Below are 10,937 nucleotides of genomic sequence, written 5' to 3' on the forward strand. Positions count from 1 at the left end.
GCCCCAAATGATCCTTGTCACTGTTTTAGCACAAAGCTGTTGTACAGCAGGTTCTATCAAAGACATCCAGAAGGGACCAAGCTTTGAACCATTGCTATCCCTTCATGCTGGTATGCAGGGTGGCCGCAACATGGCCCCTGAACTACTGAGGCAATACTTTTATAAAGCTCCTATATGAAAAGATGGTGACAAAAAATGATCTAAAATTGGTATATTGGGATTGCTGTAGAGGATTTTTCACATTTAAGATTTTTTTTTTTTTAATCAAGCTCTTTCACAAAAGTACTTAATGCAAAAATGCCACATTTTATCAAACAGCTACATCATGGAAAAGAAGAGAAATGAGGGTACAGCTATTTTCATACTTATTAATGATTGGGTTGGTTTTAAATGTAACTTTAGCAATTAATTTTGTGATTCATCTCAAAACTAAAAGATTTTTTCCAATATATCTAACTATGCCACAGAAATACTTTGAAATTTTTAACTCTTAAATTAGAGATCATCTAGCCTCAATAACCTTTTTTCTTAGTATGTTTGGGTCTGAAATATCTTTGAACAAAAGTGAAAAACCCAGGTTGAAGCACGAGAATGAAGGCAAGAAGTGTTTTCTATTGACCACCTTTCAGAAGAGATCAGACAGATCACCTCCCAGCTTCTTGATGAAACATGCCAAAGCCTAACCCTTGGAGAACACCTTTCCATCAGAAAGGGTGTTACAGTACCATGTCTTCACTATTTACTTATCCTCACCATTCTCATCACTACCCCAGGATTACCAACATTACTCCCTACTCAAAAAATAACCCTGAATCATCTAAAATCCTCACTCCCATAAAGAGGAAAACACTAGCTCTTATCTGAGGCTTGGGATTTTGCTATTACTATTGATTTAATACATCACATTTTCAGATACTGTGGTGACAAGAAAAAAACAACAAAGAAGCTAGATACTAGGTAGTATCCAGACCAGTATTTTATCTGGGTTTTTTCAGTCTGTTGTGAGAGTGATACAGCAAGATAACAGTACTGACTTCAGCTCAACCTGCTGTAATGGGGTGGAGAATTAGAGCCAGTAGCCTTCTCAAGAAAGTCCTGTCAGCTATAGTTAGTACTCCAATATTCACCATGAGAAGAAATCCCTCCTAATCTACTTTCTGATATTTTGTTTCTTTTTATAATCAGCAAAAATGTAAAGGGCTTCAGTCATCTTATTTTCCCAAAATGAATGATTCTAAAGAAAACATCCATTTACTGCTTACTCTTTAACTGGATGCTATTCCCAAGTGCTGTGTAATCATTAAGTGAGCTTTAATTTAACAAGTGTGCTGCTCTTAGCACATTTTTACTTATGTAGTAGTAAATTAACTATAACAGATTATAACTGTTCTCCATCATTTAGCAATAAGTGAGACTTCCCATAAATATCTTTAAAACTAAACCAAAGTGGTTTTATGGCACTTGCTCACCACTCATTCTCGTTTATGATCACAGGTGAAACAGTATCCATTTCAAAGAAAAGAAGATTATTTTTCATGCTGAGATTCAAAATTGCAGTTCATTTGCTTTCTGGCTACTGGGAAGGAAACTGCACCACCTGAGGTATGTCTCACCTGGCCACCTCTGGTATATGAGCAATGCTTTGATAACGGGGATAGGAACACTTCAGTGGCCTAAGTGAATTTGCTGGATCAATGAAGCATCGCTGCATTTTCAAAGTGATTTCTTTCAGTGTTTCATCGTTTCACGCATTTATATCACAGATTTTGCTTTGGTAGTAATCAGCATCTGGTTTCTGAATGACTACAATGCGAAGGGCTAAATCCCAGAAATACAGTAACCAAACCTGGTATTTAGAGGATCTCCCACCTTTTTTATCTGCAGCCTGATGAGTTCTTATATTAACCCAGGCCTCTATGCTTGTGTCTAAAGGAGAGAAACTCCTTCTGAAAGACTGTCCTTACGTGACACTTCTTTTCTCCATCTGCTGTCTATACAGATAGGGAATGACCATGATTAATTAGAATAGCTGCTAAAGTAATTTCTCAAGAACAATGATGATATTTAACTTGAACATTGTTTTCTCCAGGGCTTTACCATGATCCTTTAAGATTGTGCACTTCAAAGGAAAAAAAATGGATCTGGCACTCACATTTATGCTAGGCTGACATTGTTGGTTTGCTGCCAAAGAGGCATATCACAGAGGCAACAGCTGAGGCATCTCAGCCATTGAACCTTGGTGCCAGCCTTACAAGAAATCACTTCAATGGTGACATGGAATATCTCTGTCCATTTTGTCCTTAAAGTTGGAGAAATGCCATTCCAAGTTAAGTTAAATCACAGCTTTCTCATATAAGCATATAACCGTTAGAATCAAATTGATGCCATCAGCTTGTTTCACATTTAACAGCCTGAAGCAGTCTTACAGAATGAAAACTGTTGTTATAAAAAGCCTGATATGGCCTCACCCTCTTATTGCCCACAGCATATCACAGACCTCTTCATATAGCGTATCCTTCCTCTGAAGTTTTCTATAGTGTTGGTTTGGGCTTTTTTTTTAAGGGCAAAAATAAATGTGACATGAAAAATAACGGTTATTCTCCTGTACTCAGCAAAAAGAACTTGTGCTTGCGTTTTCATAGTTAAATTTGCATTTGAAAACTGTTTAACCATAATGGCCCCTTGTCAGTATTCTCACTCAGAAATGTTCTTCTGATTTCTTGGCATCTCCTTCCCTCCCAGTTCATGGGGATTTTGTAAACCAGCAGAGAACAAGCTAGCTAAAAGAGGTAAGAGCTAAAAGAGCCAAGAGTAATTACAGGTATCCTGGTGATAGCCTGTGTTATGACTCCGATTGTAAAAATATTTGAAATTTTCATCAGATATGTAACATTAAAAGCCGGATAAATTATGAAAAGAAAAATGGAAAGTGGCTGACTTGTTTAACACCTTAACTAAAAGGAGAAAAAAGTGAGTGCCTCAAAAAAGCCTAAAAAGCAAATCTGTTTGTTGTTTTTTCATCAAATATTAACTGGATCCTAAGGGGTTTTCATTCTCCAGATGAAAATATTGGGCTTGCTTATCAGACTGCAGAGGCTTACATTGAAGTGATGGTCTTGTATGCAATCATCACGGAATGGTATACATCAGAGACACTGAAACTGGTGAACTGATTGAAGCTTTACATTTGGTTGTGATCCTAGAAGCCCTGGTAGCATGTGTTCAACCCTTCATACTGTGTTTCTGCAGCACTTTGTTGAGAACAGGGCCTTTAACTGTAAACTCATTTTGCCAGGGTCTTTGATTCCTTGTCTGCACCATGTGGCTGCTATCAGTTTACAAATAAAGAAAAATTAAAAGTGGTTTATGAACTGTTATTATTATAACTGAGTTCTGCTATTAGCTAGGTCTAAATGTTTTCATATATTCCACACCCCTGTTGCCCTCTGAGATTTTTAACTGTTGTTTTCTTGTACATTAATAATTTCCTTGTGTAATTGTTCCCAAGAGAATGAGCTGAAAGAATTATGAATTAATTTGCATCTTTTAATGTACTAATAAACTTCCCAAGAAGAAAATTTCACTCCATCCAGGTGGAAACCAATCACTTTAAATCAAAGCTTACTGAATTTCAAAGAGTTTGTTTTTTTTTTTCCAAGATGCTGCAGAAGAACAGTGCCCAGCATGTTAAGAGTAATTAGAGAGCATAAACAGCAATTTTAGAAAAAGCCCAGGTCATTTTTTGCTGCAGTAGAGTTCACAGGCATTTAGGAAAATGAGTATTTGTTGTATTTAAACAAAATGAATAGCAATTTCTTGGAGGTTGAGAGGTCTCATGCTGTAAATGTAGATTTCACCCTTTAATCAAAAAATACTTCTAAACTGTTTTAGCTTTTTTTTTATCATCTGATATAAATACGTAATTCATGCTATAGACCCTAAAACATTGATCAGGAAAAAGAAATACCCTTTTATGTACAATTTATTCAAACAGAATCTTCAGTGAACAAAATGTTCTACCTTATGTATTCATTTATAACCGCACAATGTCAGGTCCTTGTTCACCAAAGAACTCATCTTCATGTATCTCTGAGCACTTGAGTAACAAAAGCACTACTCCTGAGTAACTAACGCAACGGTTCTGAGCATGTGCGTTCAGTTAAATACATTTGAGTGCTGTTCCAAGTAGTATCATCATAACTTACAAGCTTAAGCAATTTACTGAGCTGGGAATTTGACATCCGAATTTATATACCTTCATGTATTTTAACCTTGGTTAAATTTAGGAATAGAAATGAATGCTTTAGCCCTCATTTTCCAAATGACATGTAAAATACATAATTAACAGAAAATATAAGACTTGATATCAAACTTCTGATTTTTGAAGTTTATTTTAGTAGTTGATAAAGTTTAGCATTAACATTTGGCAGGGCAAAAAGATTTGTTTAAATGGCTACAGCCTGTCTAGGCCAGAATGAATCCCACAATATGTTTTGAAAGAAAATGCTCTTTAGCATCAAAATCCCTGTTTAATGTCTGAAAAAAGTAAGCGGACTTTTTGTTAAGAAAATAAAGGGAGGGATTGCAACTGCCTTTAACCAAGAGTTGATTACATTGCGCAGCTGGTATGGGAGAGGGAAGAGAAGGGGGAAGGGACTGATGAAGGCCAGGGAGAAAGCAAGGATAAAACATAGCAGGCTTGGAAGCAGACCGAAAAGTGTTAGAATTGTGACCAAGGGGGAAGCCTGGGTGAATGTCAGGAGCAGCGAGAAAAGGCCTGGGCACTTGCAGTGACCAGGGAAAGACCCAGAGTAAGAAAAAGGAAACGGCTGTGCTAGGTCAAACAAGGGGGTACTGCTAAGAATGCTGTAGCGAAGGTAGCTGTGCCTCTTCCCTAAGCAAACAGATGCAGATTAGAGACAGGAGTTCATCAGGATTATTGGTATGGCCATAGGGAATACAACCTACAAAAAAAGTTGAATACATTCTGGATGACGTTTCCTCCCAGATAATATAAAATACAAAAGTCATTTCTACAAAATAGGGCCTAAACTGAATGATCAAAAAAACGGATGCAGGAATTTCTCAGTAGAAGATCTGGCCATTTAGAGGGTTTTTTTCCCCCCTTAGTGCTTTGAAAAGCAAAAGCTTCTTTATCTCTACAGCTTGATACAACACTCCTTTCTTCAGTATGCCCAAGAAGGAAAACACTGTATTGACTGAAAAAAACCCCCAACAAGAACCTGTTCCCCCATAAAACTACTCTATGACATGCACGTTTCCATAAATTCTACCGGAAAGACTTTTTTCTTAGCAAGTCTGAAGTTTGCAGAGTACTCGCAGAGCAAACTTGTATGTGTACTTACAGCATTGTTTTTCACGAAAAGTACTGACGACAGGCAGAGCACCTCTAGCAGTATGAAAATACACGTTTAAAACAAAGCTGCTATTCTTGTTCTTTGAGATGTATTGTTTTGTTTTCCAGGCTGTTTCAGAGGTTGCAAACAGATATATTGTTTGTTTCCTATTCTTAAATTATTTTTTTACACAATGTATATATAAATTCATTTTAAAAATGTCTACAGTAACTATAGAAGGCTGACTATTTTTGCTGTTCTCAAAACACCATTTTTTACACACACAGAAATCCAGCCATCTCTTAAACAACGCAGAAGACATTACTTTACACCAGAAGTGCCTGCCACAATGCATTCATTTTATTTTAGCAATATAGATAAAACGTGAAATTCCTTATAGATGATGCTTGTTATGACAGTGCGTAGGGAATTTCCTCACAAACACACACAAGCTTTTTCTCCAATTCCAGATACAGTATTACTCCACTGAAGTGACTTTTGCTTAATGTAAATATACATGCAAGTCCTGAAAATACACAAGCTGCAGTCCACATTTCAGTACAATGCTTTTTAAAACTAATGAGGTGCAAACTTTGTAACAGGAATGAGTGAAGACACTAATCTCAGTGTCAGTGCAGTTCAGTACCACTGTAATGATGCAACTGTCTGAAATGTTTTGATATCTGGCTGAATAAATCAAGACCCCAAAAATTCTCACAGCTGTAGAAAATATTGACACTGCTTCACTTTTGGCACATCCCTGCCTGCTCTTGCTGCTCAGATTCCTGCATGGAAGGAGCTATATCCAAATACTTTATTCATCCATGGTAAAGTAATATGCTGTTTAATGGCATTTTTTTCTTGCCAGGCTTTGAGAAACACATCAGTACTGTCTCCCCAAATTCCCTCCACACTGCACTGTTTTATGATAGCTAATCTAAAATAAGAACATGATGCTTAATGAGTATGCATTCGTCACATGAATAGCAGGAACAGTCCAAAAGTCCCCTGTAATCTGCTGGGAGAGAGATCTGGAGTGCTAGAGAGTCAGCACAGCCAGAAAACCTTCAAAATATTTTTCTTCAGCTCTAATTTGAAAAACTTCAATAGCAAAGTTTACCCTAAGGAGAAATTGTGCTAACCACAGATTTATTTATTTTCTGCCAATGAACACAGCCATGTGAACAACTGACAGAGATGTCTTTTTCTGTAGGAGGATGCCAGTGCTGCAGAGTTAAAAGCTTAAGCTTCAAAATTGACACTCACCCTATTTATTAACACAATAATGGGCTTGTTGTGGCTCATGCGGCTTTCCAGGATTGCACTGGGCTAAACATAAAGAGTTTTTTACTGTCCCATTTCAGGTGGCTGGCAAGGCAGAACACACAGCTGAAAATACGTCACGTGGTATCTCCTGGAAAATGACTGCATTGCTTGTGATCCTCACTTTCACGGCAAGACAACAAAATCCCTTAAGAAACCATTTATCTGTAAGAACAGACTTTATTGTTTGAAAATACATGATGTTTCTCATATGAGAATTGAGGGGAGCTTGGGGTATTCTCTCTGGGAGTCAGGCAGTCAGATCAGCTTTCCCCCTTGGGCACGGCAGCCAGAGACCACCATCCTTTATGCCCTGGTGGCAGCCGTTTATGGGAATTTTCACTCCTGGGAACTAGCAAGGCTGGAAAGCTGGCAAAGGGCTGCTCCCTCACTGGGCTCCTGCCTGGCAGAGAGGCAGGGCTTGGAGCCTGCCCCACTGTCTGCCATGCCAACTTCATATATCCCTTCGGGATACTCAAGTTGCTTCACAGTGGTGTTTTCTGATATTGCAAAATTTCTAATTAGACATTAACCCTTTAATATTAAACTGTACTTGATCCTGCCTAGAGAACTGTAAGATTTCCAGCAAATGCAAAACATGTTATAGGTGAAAACATGGCCTATTGAAATCAAAATTGTAGGAAATGTTGATGTCAATACAAGTTTTCCGGTTTACACTTTTAATTTCTGAGGGATTGTTCACCTATTTTCAAAAAACCGTATCTTTGTGTTTCTTCTTTTTTAGTATTTTTGTTTCTTTGGAAATACCATCTTTTTTTACATACCACCTGGATAAAATGTTTACTGTTTTCCAAACACCTCTTATTGGTGCATATCAGTCCTGAAAAACCAAAAGTGCTTCCGATCCTTCAGGAATCGTTATGTTAGTACTTCACAGACTCATAGAATAGCTGAGGTTGGCAGGGACCTCTGGAGATCATCTAGGCCAATCCCCCTTCGTAAACAGGTGGCTCAGGACTGTGTCCAGTCAGCTTTTGAAAACCTCCACAGATGGAGACTCCACAATGCTTGGAGCAACCTGTTCCACTGTTCTTATGTTTAAACAAAATGTCTCGTACTTCAATTTGTGTCCATTGCCTCTTGTCCTTTCACTGGAAATCACTGAGAAGAGTCTGGTTCCTTCTCCTTTACTCCCCATCATCAGGTATTCATACACATAAGATGATAAGATCCCCTAAGCCCTCTCTGCTCCAAATTGAACAGTCCCACCTCTGTCTCAGCCTGTCCTCATGTGAAAGATGCTCCAGGCTCTTAATCACCTCTGTGGCCCTTTGCTGGACTCTCTCCAGTATGCCTGTATCATTCTTGTACTGGAGAGTACTGGACACAGTACTCCAGGTGTGGCCTCACCAGCACCGAGCAGAGGGAGAGGATCACCTCCCTTGACTTAGTAGCAATGCTCTGCCTAACGCAAACTGTGATACTGCTGGCCGCAAGGGCACATTGGAGGTTCACGTTCAACTTGTGTTCACCAGGATGCCCAGGGCCTTTTCTGCCAATCCACTTTCCAGCTGGGTGGCCCCAGCCTGTGCTGGTGGATGGGGTTGTTCCTCCTCAGGTGCAGGGCTTTGCACTCCCTTTTGTTGAATTGCATGACATTCCTGTTTGCTCAATTCTCCAGCCAACCGACGTCCCTCTGTGTGGCAGCACAACCATCTGGTGTACCACCACCCCCTCCCAGTTTTGCAAACCTGAGGGCGCTCTCTGTCCCATCATCCAGGTCATTAGCGAAGATGCTAAACAGCACTGGACCCAGATCCAGGTGTTGGTCACACAGTGCATTTGAACACAATCCCATGAAGGAAGAGCGCATCAGAGTTAAAAAGCAAATTTTTATGTGTGCATTTGGCTGCCATCTCACCAATGAGCCTCACTGCCATGCTGTTATCCATGCTTTTGTCAGCATGAGCTTGAACAACTGCAAAAGCACAGCCAGCTGCTTTGAAGCTCTGCAGTAATACCAGGTGGCACAGTGACTGAAGCTATCGCCTTCCTGTCTGAGAGAAACGGTCATGTTACAGCAGTGCCAACAGAGAGGATCCAACCTGCTGGTTTTAACTCAAAACTCTTAGATGCTTTGGGACTTGCTTACATAAGAGGCCACTGTTTTCCCACTCATGCACCAATTTCACTAGCTAGAGAATTTACATGTGTTGACCATCTAGTAGAAAAGGAGTATCTGCTAGCAGGCAAGTTTCTGTGAAAAAGCCTCAACAGCTGAATTTGCTTCAGTGTGGGTGCTGTGTGGATTTGGGTTGCTTCTGGCAAAACTATCTATTTAAGAAACAATTTGGGACAGAGCTGGATTGAGGATCTTACTTGAAAGTCCCAGGAGATTTTTTTACATGATTACATGCTGTAGTAAGAAGAGATAAGTTTGATTCCTTGCATAAATTATGACTATTAATAACTGAATTATAAATTTAAATATTATGATAATGAATTCTTTAGTACCTAACAATTATAGAGTGTTACAAACTCTGAAATAAACACTAGAAGTCTCTAAATAAACAACATATCTGTGGCCTGCAACTGGCATTTTTTTCTTCCGTTGTAGGAGACCTCAGGGCAATAGACTTCAAAGCTCTGGATTTCCATTTACTCCAAAGGAAAGCAAACAAGCGCCAGAGTAAGAATCAGACCTTGAATCCCATTAGATTTGGCCCCCTCTGATGGAATTTCCACCCTTCTGTCATGCGTTCTTCTGCTTCATTCTTCTAATTCAAATTCTTCAAGATCCTATGTGCTGGTGCACTTTTAGACCTCTCCTACATCTGATCTCTCTTATCTGACTTTCATTTTGCGAACTAGCAGTTCACTATATTTCCTTTCTTTTAGTTGAAACAAGGAGGCTCCAAGATGTAGAAAGGCTAATCTCACAGTCCTCAAAAGTATACCTGTAACTCTCATTCTATTTCTGTACTTAATTCTATATTCAACACCTTTTTTTTGTTGTTGTTGTATTTGTCTTTGATCCTGCTCAAGGCTCTCAGTCTGTTTTAGTTGGCTGTGAAGAGCCATGCCCATATGTAGCGTTAAGGCTGAAAGAAACTACAGAGCTGTAGCTAGAGTGGGGCTGGAAAGGGGCTGCCAAAGCAAACACAGGGCTGCCAAGAGTTCTCCTCTGAAGAATACTGTGCTTCTCAGCAGTGCCTGGCTCATAGCTCAAACCTAGGGTTAGGATTAGCACTAGCACTGAGAGAACAAGAAAGCCTGATGTGCAGCTGGGATGGGGCTGGCAAAGAAGAAATAGGCCACCAAAAGAATTCTTCTCCCAGTAATATTAAGGCTCTGGACTAAGCCATGTCACGAGCCTTTGGCTCAGCCTAGGCTTAGGGTTAGGGTTGGTGGACAGGAAAAGCCCGAGTTCCAGTTGGAGTTGAACTGCCAAAGGAAACAAAAGGGCTGCAAAAAGGATGTCCCCCTGAGGAACTGACAGTCCTGGGAAGTGCTGCTGTGTCTTTCCTAGGGCTCAGTTTAGGGTTAGGGTTAAACCTGGAAAAAAGCTCAGAGCTCCACTTGGAGCGAGGCTGGAAAGAAGCTGCCAATAGAGAATTAGTTTAGCCAAAAAGGGAATGTTTAGCCCCTGGAAGGGCTGGAGTGCCTTCTCAGGGCAAGGCTAGGATTAGGACTGGAAGCATCCATTCCTGTCATTTATGTACACAATACTGTATTTTGTGCTTATCTGGCACGTCAGTACCTGCCTTAAAGGAGGTAATATCCACGTGGAAGAGAGGTATAACCCCAAGGAGAAGTTATCAAAGGGGGAGATTGATTAACCTCCCAGTTCAGACTAGACTGCTCTGCCACAAAGGGAAGGGAAAGGTCTTGAACTTTCCGACACCCCGAGAAGGGCAAGGCTTAAATTCACGTGCAGTAAACGGCAAGAGTGACTAAAAGGCCACAAGCAGGGCCAAGGCACGGAGACGCAGGCCACAGACACTGTCAGCAGTCTGGCACGCCTTCGACCACCGCAGTCGAGCCACCGTCGCTGCAGCCACCGCAGCCCGCTTGGGTGCAGGCTGCCAAACCTCTCCTCCCTGCCATTTTAAACCCCGCGTCAGCAAGCAGAGCGGCTGACAAAATGGAGGGGGAGAGCGCAGAGAACAAGATGGATTGTTACACTCCACGGAGGCGAAGTTAACTTCGGGAGGCCGCGCTCGGGCATTTTCACACAGCTCGTGCCACCTGCTGGCAAGCAGGAGCAGCCGCCTCGCAGGCCGGGAGGCACGCAGG

The sequence above is a fragment of the Haliaeetus leucocephalus genome, unplaced genomic scaffold (genome assembly GCF_000737465.1).
Source record: "Haliaeetus leucocephalus isolate CR32 unplaced genomic scaffold, Haliaeetus_leucocephalus-4.0 Scaffold229, whole genome shotgun sequence".
In the NCBI taxonomy this organism is placed as follows: domain Eukaryota; kingdom Metazoa; phylum Chordata; class Aves; order Accipitriformes; family Accipitridae; genus Haliaeetus; species Haliaeetus leucocephalus.